This window comes from Caloenas nicobarica, chromosome 4 (genome assembly GCF_036013445.1).
Source record: "Caloenas nicobarica isolate bCalNic1 chromosome 4, bCalNic1.hap1, whole genome shotgun sequence".
NCBI classification, from domain to species: Eukaryota; Metazoa; Chordata; class Aves; order Columbiformes; family Columbidae; genus Caloenas; species Caloenas nicobarica.
In genome coordinates, this window is record NC_088248.1 from 15,494,442 (window position 1) to 15,511,125 (window position 16,684).

The following is a 16,684-nucleotide window of genomic DNA, read 5'->3' on the forward strand; positions in this document are numbered from 1 at the left end:
GTGTCAATGCTGGTTGATGCGTGTTGATGCCTATTGTTATCAAAAGGTAATGATACAGAGAGGTATCAATGCCTGTCAGTATCAAAGTTTGGAAATCGATAGGCATCAATGGGTAGAAATGCCAATGGATATTGAAATCAATAAGTAGGAATAGGAAGGTATCAAAATAGGTATCAAAATTGACAGTATTGATATCTTTACTATGCAGAAAGACTCGCAAGTGGGAGTATATACAGCCACTGTGTTCCAAATAATTACTATTGGCTACCACATAGGTAGGAACAACATTCTATTAGGCCAACCAGAAATGTTTGCACTGTCTCTAATGCAAACATTTGTTGAGTTTCTGCTGGTCAGTCAGGTGGAGAAGTACTGGCCGCTGCTGCTTCTTGGAACAAACTGTTCCTGATCTTGCTGACTTTTCACTATTATTTCTTCAGGGTTTTATACCTTTTCATGGCAGTATTTCTCTCTCAAGTCCTTGAGTGCCAACTCCAAAATTTCACAGATTTCACTTTAGTAATTTTTTTCCCTTTTTTTTTTTTTTTTTACTTCTTACTACTTTTACTTATCTTGCATTGTTTTAGCTTGCATACTCGCAGCTCAACAATAATTATTCTATAAAGCTAAACCAAGGTCATAGCTCTGTGTGTTGCAGAACTTGGCCTTAGACCACAGAAATCTGAACGCCTGGGCCATGGGTCTGGGTTCACCTCACAGAGAAGAGATGGCAATGGCTCACTATGTCAGAATCCCTGTTTGATTAGACTGACTTCTATATCCTTTAAGTTTAATGGGGATGAATGTTGAATGGTCAGACTCACCAGGAGATGTCTCACTCTTAAACAGAATGATGAATGAATTTACAACTTGGAGAACCCCTTGGTGTTTTAGTGATATTGCACACATTAAATGAAGAGCAGAATCTGATTCTCATTCTTCTTGAGACAACCTAGACCCATATAGAGATATGAAGTTCAGTCAGTCCCAGCATCTGTATTTTATTTATGTATCTGAAAACATGTGTCCATATTGCTACAGACAATTGCATTTCTTTCAAAGAAAAATGCCTTAACAGTGCAACTTTCTCTTCTAACTTTACTTTTCCTACCACAGTCCCCTTTGAATTTCCTTAAGGTACTTTAATACTAAACAGATATCTTGACTGTAATCTTTTTGCCAATCCTAAATGGTTACTCCAAAGTTAGTAGGCTTTGTAACATTCCTGAAAAGGTACTAGGTTATTAAATCAGGGAAAGCTTTTATGAACAGAACCCTCATGGAAAACATGCTGTTCCTTTATCCTTTTCTTAATATTAAATGGTTTCTGCATCAAATATTTCTGCTGATTTCAGGGCGCATATATGTTAATGTGTTAGTTTGGAGAGGGAGTGTCCTGGTGACATGAATCTGTCCATCTTTCTTCATTGCCTCCCTTTGGTTTGTGTTGGAGAACACAAATTGAGTTCCTTTTGATTAAACAAAGACAAAAGGCACGGTACAGGAGCATATTTAAAGTGCTTTAACTGCCAACAGTCATTCAGTGCAGGAGACAGGAGTAGAGTGAGTACAAAGCATTTCCCCTTCCATCTAGAAATACCTTTAGTATGGGGTTTTGGTTTCCAGCAACATCTATTTTGCTCTTCAGACTTGCTCTGATTATGTTGCACAACTTGCTAATGAGTGCATAGGCACAATTATGCTGTCTTATCATCAACCTCCAAAAAAAAAGTATTTAAAGTGAGGTATGAGTCCTAGAAATAGGCTTAAATATTAGCATTTCAGTGTTGTTTTCAAAAGAATATCATTTTAGTAAATGATAGCCTACAAGCTCAGTTTAGACCTTACCATCATTAATATAGCCTATTGGAAAAAAACAGGTTATCAGCATAGTAGTTTGGTGTCTTAGTCTTTAAAGCACATGTTTAGCATCTGTTTAATCCTGATGTTATCAGATGTGTGTGACAGAAGTTTGGTAGGAAATTCTATTGATGGTTGCTAGAGTGAAATAGAATTCAATTCTTTCATAGCTATTCTTTGCTGAGTTAAGAGAGTACTAGATCCCATTTTCATTGCTAAAATAAACACAAAGGACTCGTATTGAGTGAACACATTTCTGAAATGCAAGAGAGCTGTTTCTTAGTGATGGTGACTTCAGTGGAGCTGTATTTGCAGACCTGAATTTCACTCATTGGCATCGTAGAATTCCAGAAAAAAACTTTCCTGTTTAAAATTTTGGGCTGTTTGTTTTCACATGGTGGCTTTCCTTTTAAACTACAAGAGTACAGACAACATAACTCCTGCCACAGCTCACACCATGGCATGGATGCTTTTTAAAAAATTGCCATAGTCATTTTTCTCTGAATATTTATTACTAAAGCAAATAATATTAAACAAAAATGATTCCTACTGCAGACTATCTCATTCTGAAGGTTACCTTTACTATGGAGGTAGTCCAAAAGTATTAACCTCAATATTTACGGATAAATTAGTAAGCTCCATGTATTTTCTGAATTCTCTTTAATTATTACAAAATGTGCAATAATTGAGAAAATGTATTCAGAGAAACATCAGCTCTATGATGCAAAGAATGAGGCCACTTCTGCAGTATTTCTATGAAATGTTCCACAAGTCTTGTGACAGGTTTTTTCTGTGTACCTTTATTAATTAAGATCAGCACATGGCCTTCCCTACAGAAATGTTTCCTGGGAGCAGCAGAAGAAAAGATGCAACTGTCTCTGCATTGACTACTATATATTAGGTGCCTGGACTATCATAACTCAATGAAATTTGAATAGGGGTACTCCTTAACAAACATGGTAGAAGTGGTGGTCGGAAGAAAACCCCAGCCATTCTGCTGGGTAAGCAAGTAATGGCTCACCTGGCAGAAGAACGAACTTTAAAGCTTATCTGTGTAATATCATGAAAAGAAATCTGAGTTTACGGGTCTTCTGCTAGCCACATTTGGAATGGAGAAAGCAAGTATTCTAGCTGCGAAGTGAGGAAAAGTTAATGTTTGGTGGGTCTTCTGTTTCAGAGAAGCAGCTTTGTGTAGAATAGGGAGAATTGTATACTTCTTGGAGGACTTTACTCTTGGACACTTTTTAGACTATTTAGAGAATCGGGTAGGTATGTACATGGGTGTATTTAGTATATAAGACATTTTTAAAAGCTAAATCTGCAAACTGCTTGTGCTTCCTGAAGTGGAGATTTGCAGCTATTAAGTTGCACACAGAGTTAAGGATCAGTTTGCTTCAGTTGCCATGTGTCCCCTGAAGAAATGAGCTGAGAATCAGCGTGTCCCGAAACACAGATGTAGAAAAGGGCCTATTTTAAGAAAGGTGAGTATTGGTTGATTCAGGACAGCAGTTGGACTGGGAAGTCTCATGAAAGGGTGACTGATATAGAGCTAGTGAGTGCTCTGGAAATGTACCAGAGATGCCAAAGAAAGAATACTTAAGCCTGTTCAAACCAAGCGAGCCTAGACACACGGAGACTAAATATGGAGGGCTGAAACCAGCAGCTTGATGAATGTCTAGACAGCTGTTTCAGACCGTGACATGTTTGTAACACCGAGCTGGATGGAGAAATCCAAATCTCATTCAGTCACAGAGTACTCGCCCACTGTGAAAACCAGTAAGGCTCCCTGGCACAAAAATTGCTTCAGAAAGAGGGTGCTCTTGCTCAAGTAACTGCGCCGCCTTTAGTAATTAGGGGACCACCAGTGTGATGCTTCGGAGTGGCCAACAGCTTCCAAGTGACTCCTGTCTCTTGCTGCTGTTGCAGCTGCTGGGAGGAACAGCTGCCAGGAAGGGAAACAACATAAACAAACATCCATGAGGAACAGGAGAAGAGGAAATAAGAAGCATTAAAATGAAAGAAAAGACGCAAGGCAGGTTTTCCTCAATTAATGTAAGAATTTTGATGAGGAAACTTTATATTGACTAAGCAGAGTGACCCTTGAGGGAATGTCCGATTTGTGTTTTGGCAGCCAGATCTAGCCTGTGATTTCTGGTGCAGAGTTACTCTGAAAAGTTCTATTTACTTTGACTATGTAGATTATATATATATTAGTAAAATGCTGTTGTGCTTTAGTTGCCTATTCATAGGAAGGGATGGCTCATCAGATTTTGGGTTCAAGCTAGTGTATTTTCCAGGAAAATTTGTACAGCAAGCTCCTTCTTTGAAGTAAGAAAGCAAATTGCAGATTGTTTTCTTAGATAGTTGGAATTTGGTATATCTAATGAGCAATTTTCTCCTGAAATTGTTATTGCTGTGCTCTGTATCAATGAAATGATTTAGTTCATCTACTGGTTTTGCTGTTTACCAGAGGGCTTTTTGTTCATTCCAGAAAGGTTTAGTATAATCATGGCATAGATTTGGACATTACAGTAAAAACACTACAAGGGTCTGGAGGACCTGGAGTGAAGTAGTTCAAATGTTCTGTTGTTTTGGTTATCAGTTACTGTTTAGTTGCATGGGATGTAAGTGGCTTGATTCGTTTGACCTTTAATTCCAAGTATGAAGGCTGGCATCGACAGGCACAAAAAAAGTGCTTTGACCTTGCATCTTGTGGCAAATTTAACATTTTACGGAGTATTCCAAGAAGATTCTAAAAATTGTGTCTCAAAATTGGAGTAAAAAAGATCAACTTTTATATTCGATGTCTTTTTCATTCCAGAACTGCTACTGTAATACTAGAAAAAAAGAATTAGTCATTCCTCAGTCTGGCACCTAAAACGGTGAAGAATAAGGCTGCCTCTCCCTATGAAATGCAGCAATCAGCAGTTCTTACATAGATGGAAAAAGGCAAAAACATCAGGAAATGAGGGCATTCCAAACTCTGGATCATACATTCTGCACATTCACTAAGGGACACTCTGTGGTTTGTCCTTTACCACAAAATAGCTGTGGAATTGCCCTTTATGTATGATCCCTTCTGTTTGTGTGTGTGTGTTTGGTTTTTTTGTTTTGGTTTGATTTTTGGTTTTTGGTGGGGTTTTTTGTTTGGTTTTTGTTTGTTTGTGATTTTTTTTGGGGGGGGGGGAAGGGAAGTGGTGGTGCTTTGGTGGTGCATTGTGGTTTTTGGTTTTTTTGTATGCGAGAGGAAGACATCTTGCTCAAACGTCCTGTACTCTTATAGTACATGAAAAATGAATGCAAATAATCTTTTTTTCAAAATCCAAATAGAGCTCCAAATATATAAGAGAATATTTTTATAAGATGATTTTGGGTTATCAGGAAATATGTGTATTTTCTAAATTAACAAAAATGGATATACATTTTAAATACACTGACTGTGGTGAGAATTCCTGTATATGCCCTGTTGTCTGTGTGAATACAAATATATAGGCGCACACTACAGGGACAACATGGTACAAGGACTGATTAGGGAATATCAAAAGGGACATGATGTAGTGGTGAACTTGGCAGTGTTAGGTTTACAGTTGGACTCGATGATCTTGAAGGTCTTTTGCAACCTAACTGATTCTATGATTCTATGAAAAGGAGAACTATAATATTTCCTAAACATTTAAATCCAAATCATTTGTACATGGTGGGGGTTTTTTAAAATAAATTATTAATTGCCTGGGGCACATGACTTATGAAATTGCCTAATTTTATGTATGATAATAGTCCAGTTGATGCCTCTGGACCTAAATGTGTGTAAACCAGTGTTTGTGGAGGTACTGGGTCTGCCTGGCAGGCAGTTAACTTTCTTCATGGCAGCCTGTATGGTGTTGAAAATACTGCACAAAAGAAATTGTTGTTGTTTTTGCTTTGTTTCCAAGCAAAATAACATTCTAATTTTTAACCACTTGGGATCTGAGCTTTGATTTTTTTTTTTTCTTTTGCATTGTTTTATACAAGAGAAAAACGAATTAGCAGAACAGCTTTATCCCAAAAGTTATTATGAGCTTACAATTCCCTCTAAAAAGATTTCATAGAAAGATAACAAATCAGTACATATTACAGTTATTAGTGTTAATCTGATATATTAAAACAATTAAACTACTTAAAGGTTAGTTTTATAAATCATACTTTTCTAGAAGATTCCACATATGAAGTTCAGATTGAATTTGCAAATACCTATGTGCTTTATTGCTTTCTGTGGGCTTCTTCTGGTTTTATCATAATGTAAAGCTGCACTGGGATGTTCTGATTGCACTCTGAATGTTCCCCAAAGTTTGGGCTGCTTGTTCATTCATGTACATGTCTGTGAAGTTCTTCTCTTGGACTTATCTCACTAATCTCAATGCAATAGAAGTATCTCTTGATTTCCGCTGTGCTAGTGAGATCACAGCTTTTGTCTTTCTATGATCCTCTTTGTCACTAGAAGAAAAAGAATATTGGGAGGGTTTCTCTGAATGGAAAAGCAGCACATTGCTGGTGACATAGCCATTGGTTGCCCGGGAGTACTCGCTGCATCCTTCAGTTTAATTTTCTTAATATATGTAATTAATTAAGCAACTACAAAGTGATAGGAATGTATTTGTGGATTCAGTCTCTGTAAATTACTGATAAGCAGTTTGATACTGCAGGATGTTAGTGCTTTCTCTGTGGGAATGATGATTTCTAATGCCTCAGCAGTCATTTGTGAAGCTCATCATGTTTACCTATTAAAATGAAGTCATTACATTTTGCTGTAGAAATCTTAAAATGCTCTTGATACTACCTGTATTTGATTGTGAACTTCTGATCACAATAGGAGCTGAATGTTTAGCTGAATCTTGGTGGACAGGACTCTGTGTTATGGGTAGATACTCTTTTAACTTTAGAGGGTGTCTGCAGAGATACGGAGGATTCAGCTGAAGTATCAGCAGTTAATTCAGTGGTGTGTGGTGCATGGCATTCTACAAACCGGAATTTAACAGAATTACCTTTTTTTTTTTTTTCCCCTTCCTTTTAAAGCCTCACATACTTGATCTTTCTCAAGTTGCAGTCTTCTGCATAGCAGCTGTATGAGGCAATTTTTAAGAGTGATGCATTTTATGGAAGACAAGGGATTAAGGTTTCTTCTTAGTAACTTGCTTTATAAACATTTGGTATGTACGCTTCTGTGTAATGTCATTGGAGAATATAACGCTACTCGTGAAGACCAGTGACTTCAGGGTTAAAATAAGTCTTTTCAACAAAGGTGAAGAGTGGTCTCCTAAAGGGTGGAGATAATTTAAAATGCCTGGGCTGAATACCTAGAACTTGTCTAGAAACAGCTTTAGTATGTGCAGATGCTAGGCCTACATTTTGTGTCCACACTGGAGGCAGCTTCAATAGCTACAGGTGCAGCTACTGAGTCTGCATGCACAAATGATAAATTTTTGAATATGAAAACCCATAGAACAAAAATCAGAGGCTAAAAAATTTTTATGAGTAGACTCAAGACTGAACCTTCCTACTTTCTTATGCAGCATTCTTGCTCTTTTTCTTCCCTCAAACTATTTCAAGGAAACTGATAATTTAGCACATGGTTATTAGTGTCATCTGTACCCAAGAGATAACAGTGACGTAACCTTCATGCAAAGAAAAAAAAATTGCAACTTGTTTTTTTTCTTGAGGAAATTGATGTAGTTTGATGTCATTATTAAGCAGTGTAACATACTTACAAACTTCACCTCTTAGAAAACATATTATTTATTTTCGCAAGCTGCGGCCTACATATACAGGAGTTTTTCCTGTATGTGAAACAAAATGATTTCTCAATAGGGAAGGGTAAGCCGAACATACTGGTGTTACAAGTAGAGGTTAAAAATACAAAAAAGTGAAGACATTTTAGTTGGTGTCCTATGTCTGTAGCACGTTCAGCATAAGTCTTATGCAAGTCTCAGACCTAAAATATTAGTGTTCTTTTAAAAAATGAGACTAGCATTAGGAGTTTTTTCTTGCAGTTTTTAAAAAGTGGTATAGTCAGAACAAAATTATTAAGTACAAATATATGAGATATAATGATTTAGCCAAAAACTTGAGCTGAGATGTGTGTTCTCCATCTCTTTTATCGAAGTTGAGGCATTGTGCAAGAGGACAAAAAGTCATGAAGTGGGATGAGAACAAGCAGGCCCTTTGGCTCTGCAGCACTGTTGCGAAATTCAGCTTGGAGTAAGTGGAAGCATCTAACTAAACGGTAGCCCTAGACCATCGCATCTGGCTTCATTCTAAGTAAGTTTAGATTCTTCCAGAGCCAGACAAATGAGCAAGAATTTGCTGAACTACAGTTTTAGCCTTGGACATCAAAGTCCTTTGAACCTAGTCTCAGTAACCTAGCACATTTTTGGCTCTACTTGTATTTAATCCTCTCAGACCAGGCCTAAATTTTCACAGGGTTAAATGTGTCTATATTTGTGCTATGACGTGTAAAAAGGATTAGTGTCACAAACACCTTGCTAAATATGATTTCATTTGGTGCATATGCTGGAAATGACATGCAGCTTTTAAACCCTCTGTTAACTAATTCCTTGTTTGATGTTCATGTTGAGATGGTAGTCTTCAATCAGAGTAAAATGTGTTGTTTGATACATCAGTGTATTTTAAAATATCACACAGTTTGAATGGCAATGACTATATGGAATTATCTGTAATTATAAAACATGGACCCAGGAAAAATCCTTGTTCCACAGAAGTTAATGGCATAAATACTCATTCTCAGTGAAAAGAGAAATTTAACTCATGCTGTTGGTTTCAATGGTTGCTTACAAATTGTAGGTACATGGAAGGAATTTTTAAAATAAAACAAATACCAGTGACCTCTTCCCTTAGCTGGGCTTAGAGGTTTCCTGACTGTGAGATACTTGCAAAAGCAAAGCGTGCATGTGTGCATGTTGTGGAAAAGGATTTTGGGTGTATGTTGTAGCTTGATTTTCTGGACTATTTTTTTCATGGAAAAATATAGAATTGAGGGTATTGGTGATCTTTGGCAACTTTAAAAGGATTTGAAACATTTAACCAGCTAATGTTAATTATATTCTGAAGGGTAACCAGCTTACGTGGTTAATGGGGCTCCATCACTGGGAACAGTACGTGACAGAAGTACTCATTTTCAAGAGCTATTCAATCTGTTCACATGAAATGATGGGGCTTATGCAGTTGGTGATCTTGATCTCTCATTACGTTGACCAAGGTTTGGGACCTTTTTGCTGCCACTGATTTTCTTCACTGAAATGGAACTCGAGCAGACAAGCTAACTGGAATGTCTGAGGCACGTGGCAGGCACTATTGAGTGCACAATACTTGCAACACTCTATTAAGGCAGTCATGAAAGATGCTTAATTTCCCTAAAAAGGGGGGGGACCCCATAGAACACACACGAGCAGCTTTTTGAAAAGCATGAAATAAACATGTAAAGGTAGAGCCAAATCATTGCTCTGAGATCCAGCGTCAGCTTGTTGGGAAAAGAAAAATGTCTGTGCTCCCTCTGTGCATCTCTGCCCATCAATCAATATGTGCGTTATTACAGATGTTACTGATCTAAAGCACTCCACCGGAGTGCCAGCACAAGTTGTACTCTGGCATGGGACTGTCTACTACGGGGCTGGCACTCTTTCAGGCTTTCTTGAACTTATCTTCTGTAGCCTTTTTTTTAAGTTTCCCTTTGTGTGCTGTGGCTCAAGACTCTGCCTGGCTCCCTTAAGTAGTTAGGCCCATTTCCAGAAGAGATCTGAGGCACTGGGGGTTCACCTTTAGCTTTGGCTGAGGTCAGAGATGCTGCTGTGGTTGGCTGAATATTTGAGAAGCCAAGTAGGCTGGAACTGTGGTTTTGGCAGTTACATAAGGGTACGTGTGCTCACTGCAGGATGTGCCTGATCCTCCTCTACAGATACTAGAATACAGGCAGTTGGCATGTTTACTTTGCCCCAGTACTGGTGCTTCTACGTGAAGAAAGCAACCTGCCTCAGATTGTCAAAGAAACATAAATGCGCAATAGTTTAAAAGCATGCCCCGGATAAGAGACAGAGATTCTTTTCTGACTTGTGCAATTTGAGGAGCAAACATAGATGTTTACCCTGTGCCAAAATCTGCCCACATAAGCAGATCAGACCTTTTTTTCTTTCTTTCTTTTTTTTTTTTAAATGTTGTTCTGGAAGGTCAGAGACTATTTTGTTTGCTGCAGGGTTGGTTTTTTTTTTTTGCTTAGTGAAGCAAGGTTCACAGGAGCCAAAGTAATGATTTGATTTCCAGGTTTTCTTCATTCTTCATTGTGGGCTTAGTTAAATATATCTGTGGCAGTCTTGGTTTTAAGCAGTAGCAAAAAAGCCGTAACTTCTAAATAAGCAGTAAACTCTTTTGTACCATTAAAAAAAATGTAACTTCAGAATTACTCTTATGAGTGGTATGAAATGACTCAAGGGCTGTTTATATCCTGAGTGCCTGCATTATATGCACTGAAAATTCACTGTGCAGCTGTTTGAGGTTTTGCCTCTGAACATCTTCATGTACAAAGACTCTGCCACCTCCTGTAACTCTCGTGGCTCTTCTAGAGTCTGAAGCAGAAATTTGGGGTCAGACATATCCGGTGTGCAAATGCACTGTTAAGTATACTTGACCCTTTGCATTGTGTTTGTTCCAAACATCCCTGAAGGATCACACAGCTGTAATGTGTTCAGACTGAATCATGAGATTGAGTCTCCTCGCTTTGCCAGGGACAGTTTTCATTTGTATCTCTTTACTATTTTGTCTCAGTGTCTTATTTGCAAAATAGATAATAATTTTCTACCTGATAAGGGTGCTGTGGCTTTTCTTGTGTTTGTGCATTTTTTACGGGGTGTGTATTTCTGATAAGCTCCTAGCAAAGCAGAAGCACAGCCGTGTGAATTGTGGTGTTGTGGCTATGTATTAATGCCGGCCAGATACAGAGGCAGTCAGCGAGGGCCATTTGCTGCGAGCTTATGTGGCCCATTGATATGTGGGATAAACTGCCTTGTTTATCCTGATACCTCCCTGTCTTTTTTGGGGGATGAGAGGTAGAGGGAGACAGGTTAGCAAAGGAGTCAGCTTCCCCTACTGTGTAAATCTTTTATCCTGAATATCCTGAACCTCTTGTTCCTAGTCCTTTTTGGTAGTGTTGAACCTCTGAATATATGTAATACTGAAATGGAAGTACATGAGACAGCTTTTATTGCATTTATGCTGATTAAAACTTTCTAAACTGTTTCTTTGTGCTTGCTCATGCAGTGAAACTTGTAGAAAAGCTCAGTAATCAATATTGGCACAGGAAAAAGACATTTAATTTAGTTTTCTCAATCACTTTTCCTATGTGTTAAATACTGAATAACTTAATTTCTAAAACATATAATTGGAAAAGGAAAATAGCTGAAGTAAACAACAGTTACCTGTTTGTTTGGCTAGCATTTTCTTTATTTAGAAGTAATGGCTTCTTTACACCTTTGTTGCCTTATATTTGTGTACTATTGAGGTAAAATTTAATATTTGAGGTAGGTTTCAGGACAACTGCATCTGAAATCAGTGGACCCCTAACTATTTATGGAGAAAATTTGCCCTTTGTCAGAATTATGATTGACGCATCCCCTAAAGTGGATTTCAAGCATGGAAACTGATAAGTGGGTAAACTGGGGAAAGCGAGCTATACCTATTGGGGATAAACAGACTATCTCCTCTGTATTGCAACTTATAGATAATTGTCCTAGGTACGTTTTCTGCCATGGAGGGTGTATGATTTCTTGGCCTTTGTGGCAGACCTCAGTTTCATGATCTGGAAACAGCTTTAAATTCAATGAACCGTGAGTCATTGCATTTGGAAGAGGCTGAGAAGACACCACAAATAGAAGCAACTCTGGGGCAATTCCATAACGTACCAAGTGGAACCCAAAAGGGCCACATGGGAAACTACGAAGCTACTTCCAAGGTTTCTGCACTTTCCAGAAATGTTACCACATGCTGCTCTGAGTAGTTTCAATAGCTGATTTTTTTTATTTTCTTTTTTTGTTTGTTTTGTTTATTTTTTTCTGACTCTTAAGGGATCCAAAGTTGAAGTTGACTTTTTTTTTTTTTAAAAAAAAAGTAATTTTGGCACTAGGCTGTTACTGAAAAAAGAAATTGATTTTTGTTGTGCTTCCGCAATAAACTGGTACCACTACTCCACTTTTAGCAACCAGTTATCAGGACACACTCTGTAATCAAAAAATCTGTAATCAGATTCTTCTGAACTCTTCTGGGAGTCTTGTCACAGCACCTTTCTTCCATACATGATTTCTATCTGCACAAACACAATTTAATATTGAAGTTCATTTAGATTAGCCAGTGTAATGTTGCTTGATGAGCTGCCATATGGGCACATGTATATACTTCAACTGAGATTTGATCTGCAGCTACTGAACTCTCACTTGCCTGAGGTTTCCATAATCCATTCTTCCTGTACTACAGGGCATTACCTTGGCTGCTAATTACTTCTCTCATCATGTATAAAATTGTGTTGTTTCCCTTAAAGGTGATGCAGCAGCTTCATCCTGCCTAAGTCACAGACCTGCAAGTTAACTACCTGCTTATAGTTGTTCCCCTGAGGTTCTTGTTCTACTGGTTTGCTGGCAGCTTCTGTTTCTCAATTAGAATAACTTGGAAACACATTATTTTGGTAGCTATACTTTTAGATTTTGGAATTTAGTAAATTTTACCTATTAGGCTTGCCTGTTCCCACTCCACTTGTAGATGAATATACCATGTCAGCAGTTGCATATCCATGCAATGATTGTGTTTGACTTGCAAAAATATTTTAAGATATCTGTGTGCAAAATGTCATGGAGTTATACTTTGTACTGTGTTATGTGCTATAGACCAGGCCAAAGGAGAGGATATAGTTTAATCATTAGAAACCTTGGATTGAGAGGCATGACTTTTGGTTTCTATTCTTGGTTTTAATGCTGACTTAACATGTGACTTGTGCAAGTGATTTAACCTTTGTATGCCTCTGCCTACCCACATATAAAATGAATATTATAATCTCTACTTCTCAAGCTTTGTCAAGAAAAAGACTACACTAGTCCGTCTGTTGCAAGTACCCTGTTTGATAACATGTTAAATATAATATTTGCACCTCTCTCCATCCTCATCTCTTAATGGCACAGTTTCTACTTACTGGGGTGCTGGCTCATACACACAGTTAGTGACCTCTCACAACAACTGCATTTCAATAAAACAAAGGAACTATTAACCAGAAGAATGAGGCTTGTAAGCATAAGAGAAAGCACATCTTTGGAGTATGGCCTGTGAATCTGCATATCACTCTCACAAGCAATCCTGGTAGCTGTAAACCTCAGCTTCAGATTAAAAAGAAATAATACACTACCTGAGTTCAGTCTTTTTGACCCCTAATCCAGACACATCAAAATTCAGTGCTTGTAGATAAGGAGAAGGAAGAAAAAGCCAGAACACCAGGGGTTTTTTGTGCATAATTTTTTGACGTGGTCAGGTGCCGTGTTGCTGTAAATGATATATTTGGATTAGACAAAACTGTGACAACCGTGTTCCTCTACGGTCCTTACATAAGCCATGTGAGCACTTTTTTTTTTCTGCAGGAGTTATAGATTGCATAAGTGTAATATTTTAAAGTGGTATAGATTTACATATGCATGAGTCAAAATATTTTTTTTTCCCCTTACTCTCATAGTAGACCAGCTAGAGACAAAATGGACCTCAACAGAACTTGGTCCTGCTCTGCATCTGTCTTATTTCTCTGCAACGCACCCATCTCTCACAGGAGATGTGAAAGCTCTCTGGAAGTTCTTAACTTTTGAAGATTAAGTACAAGCCAAAATCTTGACAGTGCTGGTTTGGCTCCATACTGTGTTCTTCCCATCAGGTTTCTAGTCTTCAAAATAAATAAGGAGAAAATGGAAGTAGATGTTCTTAAAAACTGAAGCCAAAAGAGCAAAAGAACTGTTTTAAGTGATATGTGGGCTAAGTTTAACAGTGGAGAGACTCAACTTCATTAGCTCTGCCTTCATGTGCAGAGACTCTGCAAGGACCAGTGGAAAAGATTCCAAGTGTAAAATTAGTATTATCACATTAAAAAACCCCACAAACAACAACACTATTTTATCAGACACTGCTGCAGCAACAGACTTCCACTAAAGGCTGGGAAAAAAGTGCTGAAAAGCCACATATTCTTTCCTTGGCTTTGTGCATCTGCTCAGAAATAAGTCAAGAGGGAGATGTTAAGAAACTCTATAAACAATTAAAAAAATTTAAATAAAATGTAATATGGAGTCACTGTACCTGATTAAACAGAAGTTCTGTGGGTTAGTACAAAGCCTAACTCCAAGGCTGATATGTGTTCTCCAAGTGCTTCTGGAGTTAGTGTTAATACTGATACAAAGATGACTCGGTGAGGCAGAGAGTCTAATTAATGTATGACATTTTATTATAACAGAATGCCTGCTTTGCTGAGGGGCTAAATATCTGTTAGAGCTGAAGGCTGAAATTCTGGCCCAATGATGTCCATGGCAAAACTTTTACTGATTCCACCTACAGCAGAATTTTACGCATCACCTTGAAATTTAGCCAGTGGATGTAGCAGAAAACTACTGTGAGGTCTTGTCTCACTGTTTTGGTTCCTAATCTTTAGAGTCAAACTGTGGTCAGATGTTTAATGCAGAATTAAGGTTTCTTTCTTTGCCCCGTATGTCTTGCTTTTACCGTCCTCCTCTGTTTCCTTGTGGGCAGCCCTCCTGCTCTGGCAGGTTGAGCCGGGCACTGAGGTGGGAGAGGAGCAAGTGAGGATCCCTCACACAGTCCATGCCAGTGTCTGCTGCTGCTGTTCTCAGGCAGGAGTCGTAATGGTGTCTTAAGCTGCTAAAGCTGTTTCTGCAGTGAACAACTCATCGCTTTACTTAGATCATATATAGATCCTTTTTCTTTAGTACTCTTTTGTATTAATGATGCTAGTGGCCTACTCTGGTATGCTCTGTTATATGATTTCCTGTTTGACCATAGCTGTATTAGTATACAACTTCATATCTGTAGTGCTGTAGCAGTACAGGATGTAACATCTCCTTTGTAAAGTGCTTTCTGATAATTTCCAAAATCATTCTTCTAGCTACTAGCCCTTCAGTTTTCCAATATTTCCTTTTAAATGTATGAGTACATTATTCCAGAACAGTCTCAGTGATACACTGCAGGCAGAGACAAAATAGCATCTTTGTTCCAGTCACATTACCTTCCTTGTAAGGACTGGACTAACTGCTTTTACACTGCAGAGAGCTCATGTTTAGTGAGTTTTCTACAGTAATTTAGAATAGCATTTTTAGCCACTACTTTCTGAAACACAGCCCACCATTCTACAAACATTCATGTTCTGTTCCTACATGGATGGCCTTGCATGGCTTCCAAGGGAAATGTTCCTGAAATGCAGATGTAACTTAAACTTGGCTGTATATGCAAAGGAAAACTAATTAAAGAAAAACAAAAATATTGCCTCAAATCCTAGCAGTTTGAGATAGGAAAGTTTCTCTCATTCCTCTTTAGAAATCAGAGTGCATTCGCATTTAAGGTTTTCTCAGAAGCCAGTTCTGAACTTTCTTGGAAAGAATTCAGACAAATGGGGCAAACAGCATTTCCAGTAATTCTTCAGTCTTTCACAATGGTCAATATTAAAAATAATATTTATCTAGTGGAGGTGCATACCTCTGTATAGTAAATGCCAGCTGACGATAGCTTGGCTAATCTTAATTTTTAGGGACATATGAGAAGTAGTCCACGAGCTCCCAAGGGGCTTGTAGACCACCAAGTGAAAAAACTCTGACCTAATCTATGGTTTATACCATAGCACAGCAGTGCACACCTGCTGTTCAGATAATACAGATCCACAAAGTCTCCAGTCACTGGTTCCTTTGGCTGTATTCAAAATTAGTGCTTGGGGTAGGTTCCTGGAAGCTCAGGGGTAAAATGATTGGTGTATGAATGTAATTCTGGCAGTAAGCGGATTATTTATCCGATAATATGATGTGGTGTGTCACACAGATGGCCGATAGCTCTACCGTGAATGGCAAAAATCTAAGGTCCCAATCCTGCAAATATGAATGACATTAGTAGACCTACTTGTAATTAGACTGCTGATGTGTGCAAAACTACTCCATTAGGTATCTTGACAAGTCTGAATACCAAGCTAAGTGTGAGAGAATGTAGAGAATGTGGGGTTTTAAATTTTGTTGTTATCATTGTGTAGATGAAAACAAGGGGAGTCAAAAGTCTTAGTTTAGACTCTAAAATTTCGAGATGCTTCAGGCTGTTTTACGAATAAAATGACTGTCTTCACAGTGAAAAAATATCTTGGGGGGGGGGAAGCGATATTTTTGTAGTAAACTACAACTTTTTAGGATGTGTAGCAATGTGAGCTAGTTACTGGGTAGGTAGGTGGGTGAGACAGCAGGATAAATGACTTGGTTTGCATGGATGAGTAACAACCCAATTCCTCTGTTGAGCTAAGGTGTGATTCTTTGGCAGACTAATACTGCCGTGGAGGCTGCATTAACTTGTGTTTGCATACTATGGGGATTACTTTCCACGGATCACCTTAATTCTGTGTCTGAGATTATGCTGAATCTTCTCCATGGTGTTTATTACCTCATAGTGTATTTGCTCAGGAATTCTGCTCAAAAGGGGGAGTTCTCCTTCACCCAGGGAGTACAGGTGCATGGACTGCAGTGAAGCATTTTATGTGGAAAATAAAGAAATCTGCATT

At 38.2% G+C, this 16,684-nt stretch overlaps 1 protein-coding gene across 1 annotated transcript in view; it reads left to right on the forward strand.

The window, feature by feature from the left end:
* The window catches only part of JADE1 (jade family PHD finger 1), a 139,454-nt gene that overhangs the window by 76,058 nt on the left and 46,712 nt on the right, over window positions 1–16,684 (forward strand). The gene's annotated exons all lie outside the window — the stretch shown is intronic.